The sequence below is a fragment of the Dermacentor andersoni genome, chromosome 4 (genome assembly GCF_023375885.2).
Source record: "Dermacentor andersoni chromosome 4, qqDerAnde1_hic_scaffold, whole genome shotgun sequence".
NCBI lineage: Eukaryota > Metazoa > Arthropoda > Arachnida > Ixodida > Ixodidae > Dermacentor > Dermacentor andersoni.
The window spans coordinates 52,184,516-52,202,028 of NC_092817.1; the positions used below are offsets into that span (position 1 = coordinate 52,184,516).

At 46.1% G+C, this 17,513-nt stretch overlaps 1 non-coding gene across 1 annotated transcript; it reads left to right on the plus strand.

Annotated features, from left to right (window-relative positions):
- Positions 1–17,168: 17,168 nt before the first annotated feature.
- On the plus strand, positions 17,169–17,241 carry TRNAT-CGU (transfer RNA threonine (anticodon CGU)). Its single transcript has one exon. It is a non-coding gene; the product is annotated as a tRNA-Thr (tRNA).
- Positions 17,242–17,513: the final 272 nt, after the last annotated feature.

Here is a 17,513-nt window from a genome sequence, read left to right on the forward strand (position 1 = left end):
CTTTAGACAATTGACTGTAGTTTAATCGACATTTTAAGTGAAGCGACCTTTGCATTTCTAGCGTTTGCGTAAACCCCGTTCTATATAAACATTAGCTGCGGTGCCAGCGCTGCGGAGTGATCGTAAACACATACGACATAGGAGAATTGTGAAGCGGCTTACCTAAGCGTCGTTGGATGTTGAGTGCCCGGACTTGTCTGTACCGTAACATGACAGCTAATGTTGACGGTTCCGCTCAGAAGCAACATCCGCGGGTGTAAACATATTTTGCGAGAAAATTGTATCGGTAAGCTCTCAGCAACTGTGGTCTATTCCGATTTACATGCAAGCTATATTGGCCTGCAATAACGGTTAGGAGCTCGAAATGTCCTGTACTAATCACCAACAAGAAACGCTGTGCGCTGAATAGAAAAAAAAATCAATAAAGTTGTTATGGAAGAGAAGACCAAATGACTGAAATAAGAAGAGCCAGCGACATCTAGACAATGTGCGAATGCTTGCCTTTAATGTTCAGTTTGTAGCAAATGCGCATGGTTCCAAAGAAGGCAAGCAAACTAGAACGTAGACAAGCAAGCTCCGACAATCAGCTATCCTAATTTCAAAGCGAAAAGAAAACAAGCACAAATAACGAGCGTCGCGTTACGCGCTCCTCTTATACGTTCCTCGTGAACGATAAGTCTGAGTCATGCGCTTGCGTGTGTATTCGCCTTCGTTGGCGGTCTTTCTATACTGTGAGTATAGTAAAACTCGCGTTCTACGCTGGTGTTAACATTTGTACGTTGATAGTCAAAGTGCACTTTCACTCCGCCACGTGAATTGGCGCCTCTCTAGGAGAGGAAAAGTGTCGTTACTATCGACAAGTACTCCGTGAAATGCTAGGACATTGATTTTGCTTGAGCATATATATACATATATATATATATATATATATATATATATATATATATATATATATATATATATATATATATATATATATATATATATATCTATATATATATATATATATATATATATATATATATATATATATATATATACAATATCAGTTAAGTAATTAAGAAATAGACAACGCCGACCGGGGACGCGGTAAGGGTTGATACTGACAATTTCGGCAGCTGTCTCTCGCTCTTTACACTTTTGAGCGCGCATACAGTTTACGAGGTCAGTGCAAAAATACTGCATAAACATTCATGGATAAATGCTCATTTAGACAACGTACCGGTTCCTCACGGCAGCGCCTGTGCCAGAATAGTGACAACCGAGCGAGACAGATTTTCACGCTGCTTTGTGGGACAACCCAAAATTTCTTTTCTGCTTGGCAAAAGCTTATGCGATATTTATGACAAGTTAGCTAATGTGTCAGCGTAACAACACGTGCATGTCCACAGGCATGTAGATCACATCTTACAAAATAAACCAGAATAGATAGGCAACCGCAGATGCGATGACGTGGATCAGCGGCTGATCTTGAGGAGTCTGGTAAGGCCGATTGTTTGTGTCGTGTCGTCACGATCCAGTTACGACAATTGGTCACGTCGACTTTATTGCGACTATCGGTGCTCTCCGCATTGCCGGATTCAGAGAACGCATTTTTGAACACTGAGTAAGAGAAATGTACAGTGTGCACCATCAATGGGAAAGTGACATAAAATTTTAAGGCGTCGCGAAGGAAAGCGCTTCTGTCGCGACATCAGAACTTATGTCGTTCCGATAGAAAGTGGTAAATTTGTAACGCCGTGACAGAAAGCGTCTGTCGTCGAGACAGAGATGACCTGTTGTGACGTCAAGTATCGTTGTCGCGATAGAAACATTTTGTTATCACGTCAGAACTCTCGTTGTCGCGACATGATGCTTTTGGTTCGCCTTCAGAGTTCTTGGTCGTCACGCCAGAATTTCAGTCGTAACGTCAGAAATGTCTGTAGAAAGTACAGAAACGTCCGGAAATTCCGTCGTACGCGAGGAATTTCTGTAGTCTTGACAGAAATTGCTGCAGTTGCGACAGAAATTTCTGGTTGTCTTTTTCAATGGGGAACAGTCAATATAGGAAAAAAAACCGTATAAATGAATCTATAACGGTCACGGAAGGCTGCGACGCAACAAGAACACACAAAAACAAACAAAGTGTTACTACGTAGAATACAATTTCACTTTCAGCGAAGAAGGTTGTTAGAGGTTTCAGAGCTGATCGCTTCATGATGCGTTATTCCATGACCTAAGCAACTTGTCTATGCTGAAGGAAGGATAATAAGGTTTGATCAACGTTGCCTTCAAGGCACATTTTTCAAGCACCGCTGTTGAGAGCGCTGCAATACGATAGCACATGAGCGCGACACATGCATGCAAAGCGTCTTACGCAAAACGTGATTAAATCTGACATTGTGTGTTGCACAACATTAGATTGCATTCTATTTTGAAATCGCGGCGCTGTTTGGCGACGTAATGCAGGAATCGGAGATTTAGCTTTCGTTGAGAATCAAACCTTCCTGCGGGCTCAGACTAAGGACCATCGCATGTGAGAAGTGAAACGTAATGAACGCGACATAGGCTCTTGCGAAGGCGCACTGCAAAGCAAATATTTGCGTAGCGATGTGTTTTATTTTTTCTTGTCAGAAGCACTTGAATGCTACGCTGAAACTCTGTTTACCCAAGCTTTCTAATCCCGAACTCCTGTAATCTTTCGGCACAACATGACAGGTCCAAATTAATATTATGTATTCTTGCGCAAAAAATGCGCTATAATTTCCCACAAACCGTAGCAGAAATTGCTTTGAGGGAACACTATTCTTCGCATTGACGCTTTGTAAAACGCTGTCTAGCGTGTAATGTCAAGGAGGTGTTGTCATGGTTGAAAATTCTGAAAGCTAAAGGGGAAGCAGTATCCAACTAAATCGTTTGATTCGTGGCATATTGGTGTTACTACTATTATAACATCCAAAAATGGATGAATGAATTCTGGGGTTCTACATGCCAAAACCACGATGTGATTACGAGGCACGCCGCAGTCGGGACTCCGCTATAATTTTGACCTCCAGGGGATCTTTAACGCACCCCCAGTGCACGGGAGGCCGGAGTTCTTGCACTTCGCTCCCATCGAAATGCGGGCGCCGTGGCCAGGATTTGATCCCGCGACTTCGTGCTTAGCAACGCAACCCCGTAGCCACTAAGCGACCGCGGTGGGTGCACCCCCAAATATCAAAGTGGTATTAATTTGGGCATCTTCGGATTTGCGCCAAAGCACTTGAATTTTTCGGCAGTAGGATTTCGTCTTCCTTTCCTATTTCTGTTATTTCCTAAACATGGCTTTGCAGTGAACTTTCCTCTACCAAATTTTCTTTTTTTTTTCACAATACTACGCCTTCCGCAGTGACAGGGACTTCAGTGGATTTAAATAGAAAGGTGGTGACGTACTGACTGATGTGGACAGTTCAATGAAATGTGTTCGGTGCAGCGACATAAAGAGGCTGCAGGAGTCGATTTGGCTAGAAGTCAGCTTAGCGCGCTGCAAAAATTGTTAATTGGATCTTTCAAAGTACGAATCTTTCTATTCCCCTGTCTTGTTTGATGAGGTCATCTCTTCCATTGTAACAGGTGAACTTTACGAGCGCGCCTTCATGAACACTTCAGTAGCTACATTGCTTTGCAAGCGATAGAGGCATCAACGATGGCCGTTGAAGAAATGTATTTATTGATGATGATCAAATAAAACAGAGTTGCCTTTTTTTTACTCCTCACGCATATATAGAATTGATAAGAAATTTTATTTCCGCTAGATGAATCTAACTGTGTCTCGCTTTAATTAAAAAACGCTTTTTCTTTCCCAATATTTGTTCCCTCCAAACATAGTTACGCTTCAGTCGCTGCTCCCATAACACCGTTGCTGATGTCGGTGACCATTTGTTCTGAACCGCTTTTCGCCCAAAACTTCGCGACCTATTTGGATCGACCGTATGGTGTCTTCTTTCAGTCACCTTCTGTTATTTTCTCTCGCCAAGATCTTCTCTTTCAAAGTCAAACATCTCTTTACACGCAATAATTTGCACTCAGAACCATGCTTGACTGGAATAATCTGCCCTCAGACATTGCTACTCAAGTTCACTCCGATAAACGTCAACAAATGCTGCGTTCGTATATCATGAAGTTAAATCTCTGTGCAATGTGAAAATATTGTGAAATATTGCGTCTGATATTGTTTTCCAGTTATTCTCGTCTGAGTGCCTTTTATGCATTCTGAATTCTAGGTGTTTTAATTTCCAAGTTTCTTCTAATTTTGTGCTAATTTGGTTTTATCCGAAGTCGGATTTTACTACACATAGTCGTGTCGGCGTGTTTTGTCGCGTTTGTTGCGTTTCTCGCACGAATTGTTATGACAGTATGTTCGTGTAAACACCCCCCTCCCCTTCTATGCAATATCCTCTTCTGGAGAGACTTTAAGGGGTATTTTCAATAAATAAATAAATAAATAAATAAATAAATAAATAAATAAATAAATAAATAAATAAATAAATAAATAAATAAATAAATTTCGCAGCTACACGTGTTGAGTCATCTTCTGTCTCGTGCCTTGACCTATTCATAACAAACATCAAAGCCAGTGTACTTCAGTGTGGCACAATAACATCAGATATAGATTATCGTTGTCAAGTTTTTCTCCGTTGGCCATCTAGAACTTTCTGCTGAAATGTTTGTGGATCACTTTTGTGGATTTTGTTAATGTAGCATATCAGGACGCAATCTTTATTAGCAGACTTAGTCATAAATACAACGTAAAATAAATACCCTCACAGCATTTTTTCTTGAACCAACAGATGAACAAGAAACCTGCACGACATTTATGAGTCTAAAGAACAGTCAGGCGCTAAACGTTGACAACATTCAAATAAATCCAACAAATAATGTCTTATAATGTATCACTCCAGCGTTTAGGGACATTTCTAACTTCCTACTTGAGTCGGGAGTTTTTCCAGGAGGTATGAAAAGAAATAAGGTAACCGTGTTGTTTAAGGTTAGAGGCAGTAACCAGGTGTCTAATTATAGGCCTTATGCGAAATCTCCTGCCATCTGGCGGCCACCGTGTGCATACCCGCCATGTTCGAAGCTGCGCGCAGTCTACATGTGAGCGTACGGAACCTAATCGGTATCTACATTCGGTGCCTGACAGGAACCGCAATGCCGACGCATTGCTGTGCACTGTGCTGGACACATACCGGAAATCGGTGTGCCGAAGGAAAAAAGGTAAGCAGTAAACTCCACCCGTGCATTGCTATTTTTCTTCGCTGTTGATGTTCCCAGTGATCCGGCTACGGCTCACGACTAACCGTCGTGTTTACGCTCGCCTTTCTTAAGGCTCACTCACACTAGGCCGACCCGACAGCGATTTCGGTCTGCCTACTGTCGGCGACAGCGTTCTTTTTTTTTCGTGTCGGCGCCTCTGTCACACTGTACCGATGCCGACAATCTGCCGACGGTCGGTGCAGTGCCCGGCGTCGTCACAGTGTGGCAGAGGCACCGAATCAAACTTATTTACTTCGCGATCATTCGTACGAAATGAAAGACATCTGGAAAAAGTAGTAAAAGCTGAGGCGTGGACAACAAGCAGAAACCAGAAATTACCACTTTGGTCGCCGCAATAGAAGGCCTATACTGAAGTGCTCATTATGCGAACAACCCCTATTGTATCGACCGATCGATAAGGACGTCAAAGGTCGGTTCATTAAAAAGTAAAGTACAATAAATTGCAGTGAACGAAAAGATTCCGCTCGGATGAACCCATTCGTGATAACCTCACGGCATTGACGTCATTAGATGCATGCAAAAGTGATTCAAGCGTAAGACCCCTTTGTTTACTGAAATGTTATTTCGTTCATCTATTCCTTGCAGCCATTTCGTCACTATTCTGCTTCGAAATCACTTTATCCTTACATGCCGCGCGGCAGCTGACGTACGTCGGATGGTCTTGAAACTTTTGTATGACGTTGATATTGCCTCCTCAGGGACTATGGGACATACTCGTAGTTGCAGGGGCCTACCACTAAGCCCTTCCACGCCAGAGCGAGATTACAGCTCATTCGCCTTTCAAGAGGGCTCCTTGCAGAGCAGAACACAGGCTTGCGGTATTTCCAGATTCTTTCGCGCGCAATCACATGCACTAGAGGCGCACTATAGACGTCCCTTGTGGCTTGGACCTCGGTGCTCCTCTAATGATTTACGAGTGGAATGCATTTAGAGAGTTAGCACACTTAGAACTCTTCATTCTAAGTTGGCCTTATGCGCAGCTCCGTATCTCGCTTGAGCGATTCACGAGTGTTGCAGGTAGACTAGAAGCTTTATTCCCATCTGTATAGCACTGCCATATTCAGAAATAAAAGCTATCTCAGATTTCTATCTCTCTTAAAGCAAAGACCGCAGGCAGCCCGAATGAATGTCGTCATATACCATGAGTTACGTGGTTTCATCATCGGATGCAGGCCATTTTCCGTATATTTGTGTCGTCTTATAGTGGGTCTGCTTTTTATTACATTCTGAGCGGCTATTTTACGCCTGACGCCTGCAGAGAGAAGTTAGAATTTGAAATCCAACGCGCATTGCTGCGGAGGAGTGCGCACTGGAACTTTTCTGCTACTAGCAGCGCGATTGCATGTCGTCTGTGTCAGTGGTGACTGGCAGTTTCCTCCACGACAGCTTACTCAGCACTGAGTAGAATTGTTGATTGTGCTTCATGTGATGCGTGCGACTGTGAAGAAAACAGCGGCCACTTATAACATGTGCCACTGCTCCTCGATTCGATATGCAAAAGCAATCGATGTCCAATGCACTGCGGTGATTAGACTATCGTCCGCTGTCCACGCAGGCGCTACCGGATTACCGTCCTCACCAATAGCCTCAAAGATAATGGAAGCACATTTTTTTTTAAACAGCTGGCATTTGCGAGCGTCTCTGACTTCGTGCTTCTGTCACCACGCGCTCAGTCAGTACCGTGTATTTTCTTTCTATTTCTGTCATCTTTCTTTTCCTCTTTTTCGTTTCCCATTGTATAGGGTAGTCAACCAGGCGTTTTTATGGTTTACATCTTTGCTTCATCTGTTTCGTTTCTCTCTCATTTTATTGTTGAGAGCAGTAGGTAATAGGCAAGTGTCCACAGGCGGTTCATGAAGAATTGCGTGTTTAGGCTGTTCAGGGAGCACTGCAGGGTTGAAATGATGTACGCCTAAATGACCCGTAGCCATGATCAGGTAACTCATTAAAGGACTTTCCATATGGTTCTTGTGCCTGTAAATCTCGGTCCCACATCGCGTCCTCGTGTACCTTTTCTGAACTCAGTGTACGCCTATGTGTTGGGTCTCAGTAAAGTGTTTGCGGCCGTCATTTACTAACCTCACTCTAAATTCTCACAACCTGTTGATTTCTGCTTATTTCGCAACATTTTTTTTGCTATATTACTAATTTCGGAAGAAGAGTGATTACTAGGTGACTAAATACCTTTCTTTTTCAATTTTTACACGAGTAAAAAGAGGACCTTTCATAGAGAAGCCTAATGTAGCTTTCGTCACCATAACTGTCAGTCGACTCTCAGTGAAATTACATTATCAATTCCACGTGTTCATTGGTGGTTCAACACAAATGTCGCGCAACGCCAGATCTGGGACTTCGTTATTTAGTATCATTGGATCTGCTACAGTTCGCTTCGCTTGCTAAAGAATAAGCGCGTGCGCGGATATTTCAGAATGCGCACAAATGTCACATCACACTATGAAAGTTCGCTAGCCTATTTGCATCTTAAATCTGGTTCAATACCACTGCGCTTTGTGGCGTGTTTTGTTTCTTTCTGTCCGTATTTGTTTTATGCACGGTTTTACCTTCAAAAACTTCGTTCTTATGCTCCTAACCAGAAGCCAGTTGTTTTGACACCGTTGAGGCGAACGCGTGAAGATAGCAACAAGATAAGTACAAGTAAAATAACTTCTTGGATAAATTGACGACGGCAGTCAAGAACAGAATATCAACCAAATAAAGCATAGGAAGAAACGAGCATACAACGCTCATCCACCTCCCCTGCGTGCTCCTCTCTGCTGGGTCTCTTTCAAAAGCGAAGTTATGATGGCGCACACTCGAAATTACTTTGACCTCTACGCGCATGGCTTCGTACTTTACAGTCCTCTTACTTGCTCCGCATCTCCTGAATAGGGGAGCAAAAGAAATTTCAACCACCATCACCCGTTAAAGCGTTTACTTTGCCTCAGTTCGAGCTATTTTTGACGACTACACTGCCAGGATAATTCTAATATTGAACGAACGGCTGCCAGGAAACTTTGACCGATCTGCCGTGGGACATTTCACAGTAGAAATCTATATCTATTGCTTTCAAGGCACGTGCACTTGCGAGCGGCTGGCGCTGACGTCGCAATTACTGGAGAACGTTATTGGCCTCTTAAATATGTCTCGAAAGGTCCTTCAGTGCAAAAGGGTGAAGTGAAAAATTGATTCACTGTTTCTGTTTTAAATGAACCAAAAGTGAAGTTTTCCTCCTTTCGCTTTCTGCTTTTGGTTCATGAGACGCTTTCCATTTCCTACTTATGATGGCTCTAGGGCGTCAGAAGAGGCACTAGACTTGCTGGCCAATCTGCTTTCCTTTTATTATGGTTAGATTTATTGGGGAAACAGGGGAGGGGGGGGAGCTATTGCAAGTTATAGTGAATGAGTTCCTTGAAAACTCCGGGCAACTCTGCTGCGTTACCACGCCAGGGAAAAGTTTCGCTCAACGTGCAACATAACACCATATTGTAGGCAATATCACATGGTACCATCATATAGACACACTTGTCCACGTCTCGTCTTTTTTCCCTTCTGTTCTAAAACGGCGCTAGAATGGATGGTTCCGCTTTCGCGTATTGATTAGCTATATTCTGTTTATGTGCGGTAGAGAAAAACTCTTCCTTAACAACTATAAGTGTAGCCTCGCTGTTTTGCTTTTACGGCTTCGTGAAAAACTAGAGTAAATGGGAGTTCTTCGTGGCCTCCAACCCAGAAACACTCTGGCTTTCTGGCCAACGAGTTGAAGTTTCTGTGGCCACTTGACTAAACACAACCACCCGGCTCTTTCAGTGGAATGTCTTTCCGGAAACGCAAGTGATGAGTTTTGTGTGTTGGACAAGCTTCCCACCAGTTACTTGTTTCCTTTGGTTATCATCGCCCTATTTTTCAATTTTTTCTTCGGAATAGCTTTTATGGCAATAGGCATCCACGAAGTGCTTACACACACAGAAATGGGGAGAGGGAGAGATTGCAAGAAATAATGCAATCTTTAGGAAACCTCGAGCAGCCTCCTTTACATGCTCGTCAAATCAGCGTGGTATCCGCGTGGTAGTTAGCGTCTCACGAAGATCTTAGTTTATTTGGTAAACTAGTTACAAAGCTTTCCTCCTCGCCAATGGCTCTACGCCGGTCACACTGTGTAAAACGTGACATAAATGATTGCTGCGGCGACGACGCCCCTCTCGCAGGCATTTACACGTCGACGAAAACCAAACACATTCAAGTTCTGACATGGTAGCTCTGGTAAAAAGGTACTTGGCAGTAGGTATACTTGAACCACTCAGCCGACGCTGCGACGATCCTCGTGACCATCGTCACTATATCACACTTCGTTGACCTTTCGCCGCTGCTACTCCTTATTTCTAAACCGCACCATCACTTACCGTTTGCTTGGTCAATGCCGAAGTGGCTTGACGGGATGAGGCCGCTCTTTGGTTGGCAACCCTACAAGCAAACGGCTACAGTATCTGCAGAAAGCTGTTTGTGAGACATACTAGCCTTTCCAAAAACGGACATCTTTGTAAACGAATCGATCATTGAATGCCTGGTGCAGACGCACACGAGGTTGTGCGCGAACGTCGGGCAATCAAAATTTAGAGCAACACTCCTTGACAATCGGTGGAAATGTAATCTCAGCTTATTGCAACAGAGGAAGTCACCACACAACCCTAGCGCTATAATGAAGGGTCGTGAAAACCGAATATGGTATAATTATTGAGAGCAAGAAGTGTGCGCGAAGGAGTGCCAATGAGAAGATTATAACCATCTGATGACAGGGAGTTTAGCTGGGCAAGCACCATGTAAGCACGTAGTTTGCATAGTTCTGTAGCATGAGTAGATAAGATTGGCGAGATCGAACGCTGTCTTCAGCACGGCTTCTTGGCAGATCTTATGAAGCTGGACAGTTCTTTAATATGCGTGCTAATGACTGTATCTGTATAGACATCCTTACCGGGCTGTGATTTTAGGAAATATAGTATGTCCAAGGGGCTTCAGAAGGCAAAACATTGCGAAACCACACCTTAAGACTATTGTCTAGGGCATGCTTTGAAATACCTTTCTTTTGTATTGCTTACCTCCAAGCTCAATTAGAGCTCACGAGCTATGGGCTTCAAAGAGAGTCCCTGGTAGCTAAATGACTTACTGCACGGAACTTTATGGAGGTGTGTACACACACCATCAGCAGCAAAGCGTCAGCGCTTTTGTGGACAGGCGCGATAAATTCCACCATTGCGTACGTTCCAGTCCGGCACATGGATGCTCTTTATTATTATTATTATTATTATTATTATTATTATTATTATTATTATTATTATTATTATTATTATTATTATTATAATTAGTTATGACGACATACAAGCACACAAAGGAAAGAGCGAGGGATCATGCTGACAACTGCCACCGAGAGGGGCACAACGCCTGCCTACTGTTTCTGGAGGAGGGAATCAAAAGAGAAGAAGAGGAGGAGGTTCGGACGCTTTCGGAGGCATGATCTCGGTAGAGACAGGCTCTGATGCTTTCGATGGAAGCGCCGGCCGAGATGTCGCAGAGAGGACGAAGTTTCGCCTCCCTCCTTCCCTCCGATGCACATTGTCTGCGCTATTCTTCAAACGTGCGGGTACATACTCAGATGGGGTATGTGCTGTAGCTAGACGAGCGTGTCTTCTCTCTTTATGCCTTGTTTTTAGCTTTCTTTTTAAGAGCATTGAGTTCTGCCTTCAGAGTGGGATAGTCTTTGTCTGTTGCCAAGTGTTTACCTTCACAGCTAAAGCAGCGAAATGTGGGGCTGTCGCAAGAACTTACTTCGTGATTTTTGCCACATTTGGCACAGATTAAAACACTGTTGCAGTAACCTTGCACATGACCAATCTTTAGACATTTACGGCGCTGTAGATGCGTTGGTACAAAGGGTCGAACTGGGTATCACACCAGTCCAGCTTTTATATGACTAGGTAGCTTTTCAGAGTCAGAGTACATTCACACACTTTGACAAGCCGAGCCTTCGAGCGCTGATGATCTTGCATGGTGGCGTGCAACCGAACATGCTTTTTAATACGTCGTCTTCAAGGTCAACATCGGATATGACACCAGCTGTTACATTTGCGCCCTGTGGTATATAAGCCCGCGTGTTGACACCACAGAGTTGACACAGGCCAAGTAGAGTTTGCACCGTCTTCTCATCTCTTCTGTCACAAAACAATGCGTCATGTCGTCAACAACAACGGACCGACTGGGTCGATGCTTAATGTCCTTGTTTGTAATCCGTGAGCATTTGGAGTGCCAACCTGGAAAAAATTGTGCGAGGTGTGGGAAGCCGGTCACGCGGCATGCATATATATATATTGTTACGATACATCGCTTGGACCACTTCACTCCGCAAAGAGGAAGAAGACGGGACATGCCGCGTGAGATGCTGTCAGCCATTCTGCGGTAGCAGCAGCCTGCAAATATTGTCATAGACGGTTTCGTCTTTACCCCCTGTACTCGTGAATCCCCGTGACAATTGATGGAAGTGCAGGGTACCAGAAGCACCCTACAAAAAAAGCTACGCAGACGTCGTCGAGTCGGGGTCATCATGATGACAGAGAAGACCATGACCACGCCTGCACCGGCCAGTACGGCGCCTGCACCAGCCACGACAACAACGTAAGCAGTCGTCCTTACGCATCCTAAATACCCAGGTAGGTTCTGCGGTACGGATTAAATTGACGTCAAAGGTTAGATTACTGATTATGAATGCATCAGTGACATACATCGTTGGACCCCAATGCTGATGCTGGTGGAGGAGCGGCAAATGTATGGTTCGAGAACCACGAGGCTGAGATTGGAAGTTGGGACACTTTCAAAGAAAAACTTAGGGCCTTGTTTGGGAAGCCCGTGGATCGAAAGGCAGCCGTCACAAAAGAGCTATCCATCCGCTATTTTTAGCGGCCCCTTGAGGTTTATTGTATCGAGATTTGACTGTATATCTTACATTCAAGACCGTAAAGTCAACAGTGACATTATGGAGTCGGACAAGGTTTGTCATTGCTGAAGGGAATCGCAAATGACGCGTTCAACCTATTACTGTGCCGAAATTGTGCGACCGTCAACGAAATTATTGAAGAATGCCGTACCCGTACGCCGCTCCGACGTCATCATGCGAAGACTAACAGGTCTCTCGTCTGTAGTCTTCACCACCGTCAGAACTTGCGCAATTCGTCCGTTGAAAAATCGATGTGGTTGCTCCTGCTCTTCTCAACACCGGCCACGGCGATTTTCACGTGCCGGCCGTTTCCCTTGGTCTAGTAAATTGTGCGAGAGGAACTCGACAACTTCGATTTCGTCGTCTGCACCGTTGCTCATTTTAGGACACGTGACTTTCGCGCTAGGTCGCGGCCTCACCCAAGATCGCTGCCCTAGGAACAACGGTTCTATCCTCGCTCTAGAAACAGGCTGAATGATGGATGGCAGATGATCGGGTGATTTATTTTAAATGCCACCATATCGGATGACGCTCGTCTCAGGATCACACTGCTAGCCGCACCGAGAACTGCCGCCGTTTTCAGCCTACTCAGCCATATAACAACGATAGCTATCGCCGCTTCCAGCCTTTTGAGTCGTACAACTTCGATGCCACCCTTAAGCCACACAGCGGCACCCCGTAACCCCTAGGTCACCAGTCCCACCCGTTTGCCGCCAGCGCGTCGCCCATCGTCTCCTTCGCCTCTACGACGGCGCCCGACATCGCCGCTCAACCTACCACAGGGAAAATAGGGGATGCAGCTCTTGGAGGTGACGCTGAATCTTCGACTTCCACCTCAAATCCTCTCCTCGTATTGCCGACACGACGAAACTTGATCGACGTTGACGGCTTAACTGTTCCCGCACTTGTCGATGCTGGGGCAGAAATGTCCGTGATGAGAAATCAACTTTGTCGCCGCCTGAAGAAAGTACTTACTCCTGCCGCTACAGGTATTATTCGCGTCACTGATGGACGAAATCCCGCGGTAATCGGAATGTGCATAGCTCGAATCACCATCGCCGCGGTCACCATATATCTGTTTTGTTTACTGACATCGAGCAATGCCCCAACGACGTCATTCCCGAAATCAATTTCCTGTCGGCGCAAGCCCCTTTCATTGACTGTGCAAGCAGTGCCCTTCAACTTGAGCTTCCTCAACTTGCTGATGTTCCACCTTCACCATCACACCGCTTATGGTCGGCCGATTACATTCGGTTGTCACCGCAAGCCGTCACGTGTGTTGCCTTGACCACGGCATCAGCAGTACCCGACGGTGACTGCGTAGTAGCTCCACTAGTTGACGTGCTGCTGACCCGAAATATTGCTGCGCAGCACACCCTCGTGACTGTTGTCGACAACCACGTCCAGCTCCCGCTCCTCAACTTCAGCAACTCAACCCATGCTCTCCCTCAAGGCATCTAGTGGCTAACGTGTCAGCGCTTGACGTATGCGACACCGCGGCATCAAATGCTGAAACGGGTCTGTCATTTCTAGCAACCAGCCCGGTGAGTCCAGTCCCTGACTAAATTACCAAAATGATTGCCCCTGACCTTCCGACCTGTCAAGGCGTGGAACTCCACCAGCTCCTAGCGACCTACAGGGATATCTCCGACTTCGATAACCCCCCTCTGGGTCAAACGTCTCTCGTAAGTATTGAATACATACGGGAGATGCTATTTCTATCAGACGGCGACCATACCGTGTGTCCCACTACGAACGCCAGGTCGTACAACGCGAATTCGGTAAGATTCTCTCCAAAGGCATCATAGCGGCTTCTTCCAGTCCGTGGGCGGCACCTGTCGTCTTGGTCAAAAAAAAAAAAAAAAAAACAAAGGAAAGGATTGCAGCTGGAGATTTCGCGTCGACTATCGTGCATTATATAAAATAACGCGCTGAAATGTACATCCGCTGCCACAAACATCCGCTGCCACAAATCGATGACGCCCTTGACTGTCTTCACGGTGCGAGATACTTCTTATCCAAAGACCAGCGCTCGGGTTACTGGCAGATTTCTGTTCAGGACTTGGACCGACAAAAACTGCCTTTTTCACACCGGACGGCCTCTATCAGTTCTAAGTTATGGCCTTCGGATTGTGCAATGGCCCCGCAACCTTCGAACGCATGATGGACTCTCTCCTTCGTGGTTACAAATGGTCTATCTGTCTTTGCTTTCTAGGCGATGCCATTGTATTTTCCACAACGTCTGAAAGTCACCTTACTCGTTTAGCGACCATTCTAGCTGTCTTTCGTCGGGCGGATCTCCAGCTAAACTCCAAAAAGTGTAATTTCGGCAGACAACAAATCACTGTGCTTGGCTATCTTATGGATGCTACAAGTGTCTAATCTGACCCTGACAAGATTATCGCTGTCAAGAGCTTACCGGTGCCCTCGTCTACTAAAGATGTTCGGAGTTTTTTGGGAATATGTTCGTACTTCCGCCGTTTTATACGGAATTTCGCCATCATAGCCCGACCCCTAACCGAACTTCTAAAAAGGACATCCTCTTCTGTGGGGCCACGACCAAGCCGCTGCATTCTGGCGCTGACCAACTTGCTCACTTCACCGCCGATATTGGCTCACTTCGAGCCAGCCACGACTACTGAAGTTCGCACAGACGCTAGCGGGCATGCAGTCAGCGCCATCCTCGCTCAGCAGCAGCGCGGCCAAACACGTGTTATTGCATACGCCCTTCTCTTCACGTCTGAACGGAACTATTCTATAACAGAACGTGAGTGCCTTGCGTTGGTTTGGGCTGTCGCGAAATTTCTCCCGTATTTGTGCGGCCGCACGTTCTCGATCCTTATTGACCACCCCGCTCTTTGTTGGCTTTCATCGCCCAAGGACCCAACTGGTCGCCTTGGGCACTCGGCTCTCAGACTATAGGAATGTACATTTGAGGTAATTTATAAATCTCGCAGGCTACATCACGGTGCCGCTTGTTTTTCGCGCCATCCGGTGGACCCTGCTAGCCTCGCTGGCCATGACAATTATTCCAGTGTGCTCGTCATATCTGATTTACGCGACATTGGCACCGAACAGCGTCGGGATGAACCCTTAAAGCTCACCATTCAGCAACTCTCTTCCACACATTCCGACTTTTCTCTACATCAGTATGTCCTACGCAGTGAAGTTCTATACCGTCGCAAGATGAAACCTGACGGGTCAGAATTTTTGCTAGCTTTTCCTCGACAACTGCGTACCGCCATTTTTCACCATCTACACGATACTCCAACTGCGGGGGTGCAGATTTTTTGGCTAGTTGGTTCGTTGCATGAATTGAAGTCATAGTGCTGGATGACAGGGACATGAAAAGCGACAGGACGTGCGCACGTCCTGTAGTCTTACATGTCCCTGTCAATCCAGCGCTATGACTTCAATTGATGCTCCAACTGCGGAACATTTCGGCGCCTCACGCACCTACGACCATGTGCGACAGTGGTTCTTTGGGTCTAGCTTGTATCGTTCTGTGCGCCGATACATTGCTGCCTGCGAGCGCTGTCAACGGCACATACGTCCTGCTCTTCCATAGGCTGACCTGCTTCAACCTGTCGAGATTCCATCGGAACCCTTTTTCCACGTCGTCCTTGCCTTGCTCGGACCTTTCCCTACGTCCGTGTCCGGCAACAAATGGATTGCCGTCACAACCGTCTATACGACCAGATATGCCATCACGCGCGCCATGCCGAGTAGCTGCGCTACAGACATTGCAGAATTTCTGCTCAATGACGTCATTCTTCGACACGGGGCCCCGTGCCACCTTCTTACGGATCGTGGCAGCTGTTTCCTACCAAAGGTCATTGACGAAATTCTTCGTAGTTGCTCTACTGAACATCACCTTACGACAGCCCACCATCCACAAACCAACGGTCATACCGAGCGCCTCAACCAAACTCTAACGGCTGAGCTGTCTATGTACGTCTCCACTGATCACCGCGATTGGGACGCCCCCCTCCCCCCTACCCTACGCAACTTTTGCCTACAACTCGTCCCGGCATGACACCGCCACATACTCCCCGATCTTTGTCCTTTACGGCCGCAACCCTGCAGCGCTGCCCTTCGAGACGCTCTTTCCTGCTGATCTCTCCGTACACACCGCATATGCTCAAGACGTCATCTCTCGCGCCAGAATAGCTCGTCAGGTTGCTCGCACTAGGCTATGTGCGTCGCAGGCCTCCCAAAAAGAGTGGTATGTTCACCCGCACCGAGAAGTCGGGTACCCTCCTGAATCTCTGGTCCATTTCTGGACACCGTCTCAACGCCAATTCCTGTGCGAGAAGCTCCTCTCTCACTACGCCGGACCCTACAAAGTTCTCCGCAAGCACAACGACGTTGACTACTTCATTACTCCGCCCCCACATCACCCGTCTTCTTCTTGTACGTCCACTACTGACGTTGTCCACGTGTCGCGGCTAAAACCCTACTTCGCCAGCAGTCCTGAATGACCTTAGAAGGTGCCACGACGGCGCTCAATCCGCTGGGAGTAATGTTACAAGGAATCGAGTATAAGCATGCCGTTAAAAGACCGCTGCGGTCCGCGAAGAGAAAGATGCCACGTGGCGCATGTGAGATGCTGCCAGCCATTCTGCAGTAGCAACAGCCTATATATATATATATATATATAAACAGAGAGAGAGAGAACGAGAAGAAAGGGGGTTAACCGAGGGGCCCGATATTTATCAAACAATTTCAGAAGTCAACAAACAAGTACACCAAGGAAAACATACGGGAAATGACTTGTACTTAGTAATTGAATTAAAAAAATAATAAATAATTGGCAGTGAGAGTGGATGACTAGCGATCCCACGTCTTCGCATTACGCGTGCGATGCTCTAGCCATGGATGGGGAAACCACGGCGCGGTAGCTCAATTGGTCAGAGCATCGCACGCGTAATGCGAAGACGTGGGATCGTTCCCCACCTGCGGCAAGTTTTCTTTTTCATCCACTTTCATCGCCATTGATTTATCATGGCTTTAATTCAGTTGTCAAGTCCATGTAATTTCTCCTATGTTTTCCTTGGTGTCTGTTTTTGGCTTCTCATGATATGATCAATGTGCGTGCGTGCGTGCGTGCGTGCGTGCGTGCGTGTGTGTGTGTGTGTGTGTGTGTGTGTGTGTGTGTGTGTGTGTGTGTGTGTGTGTGTGTGTGTGTGTGTGTGTGTGTGTGTGTGTGTGTGTGTGTGTGTGTGTGTGTGTGTGT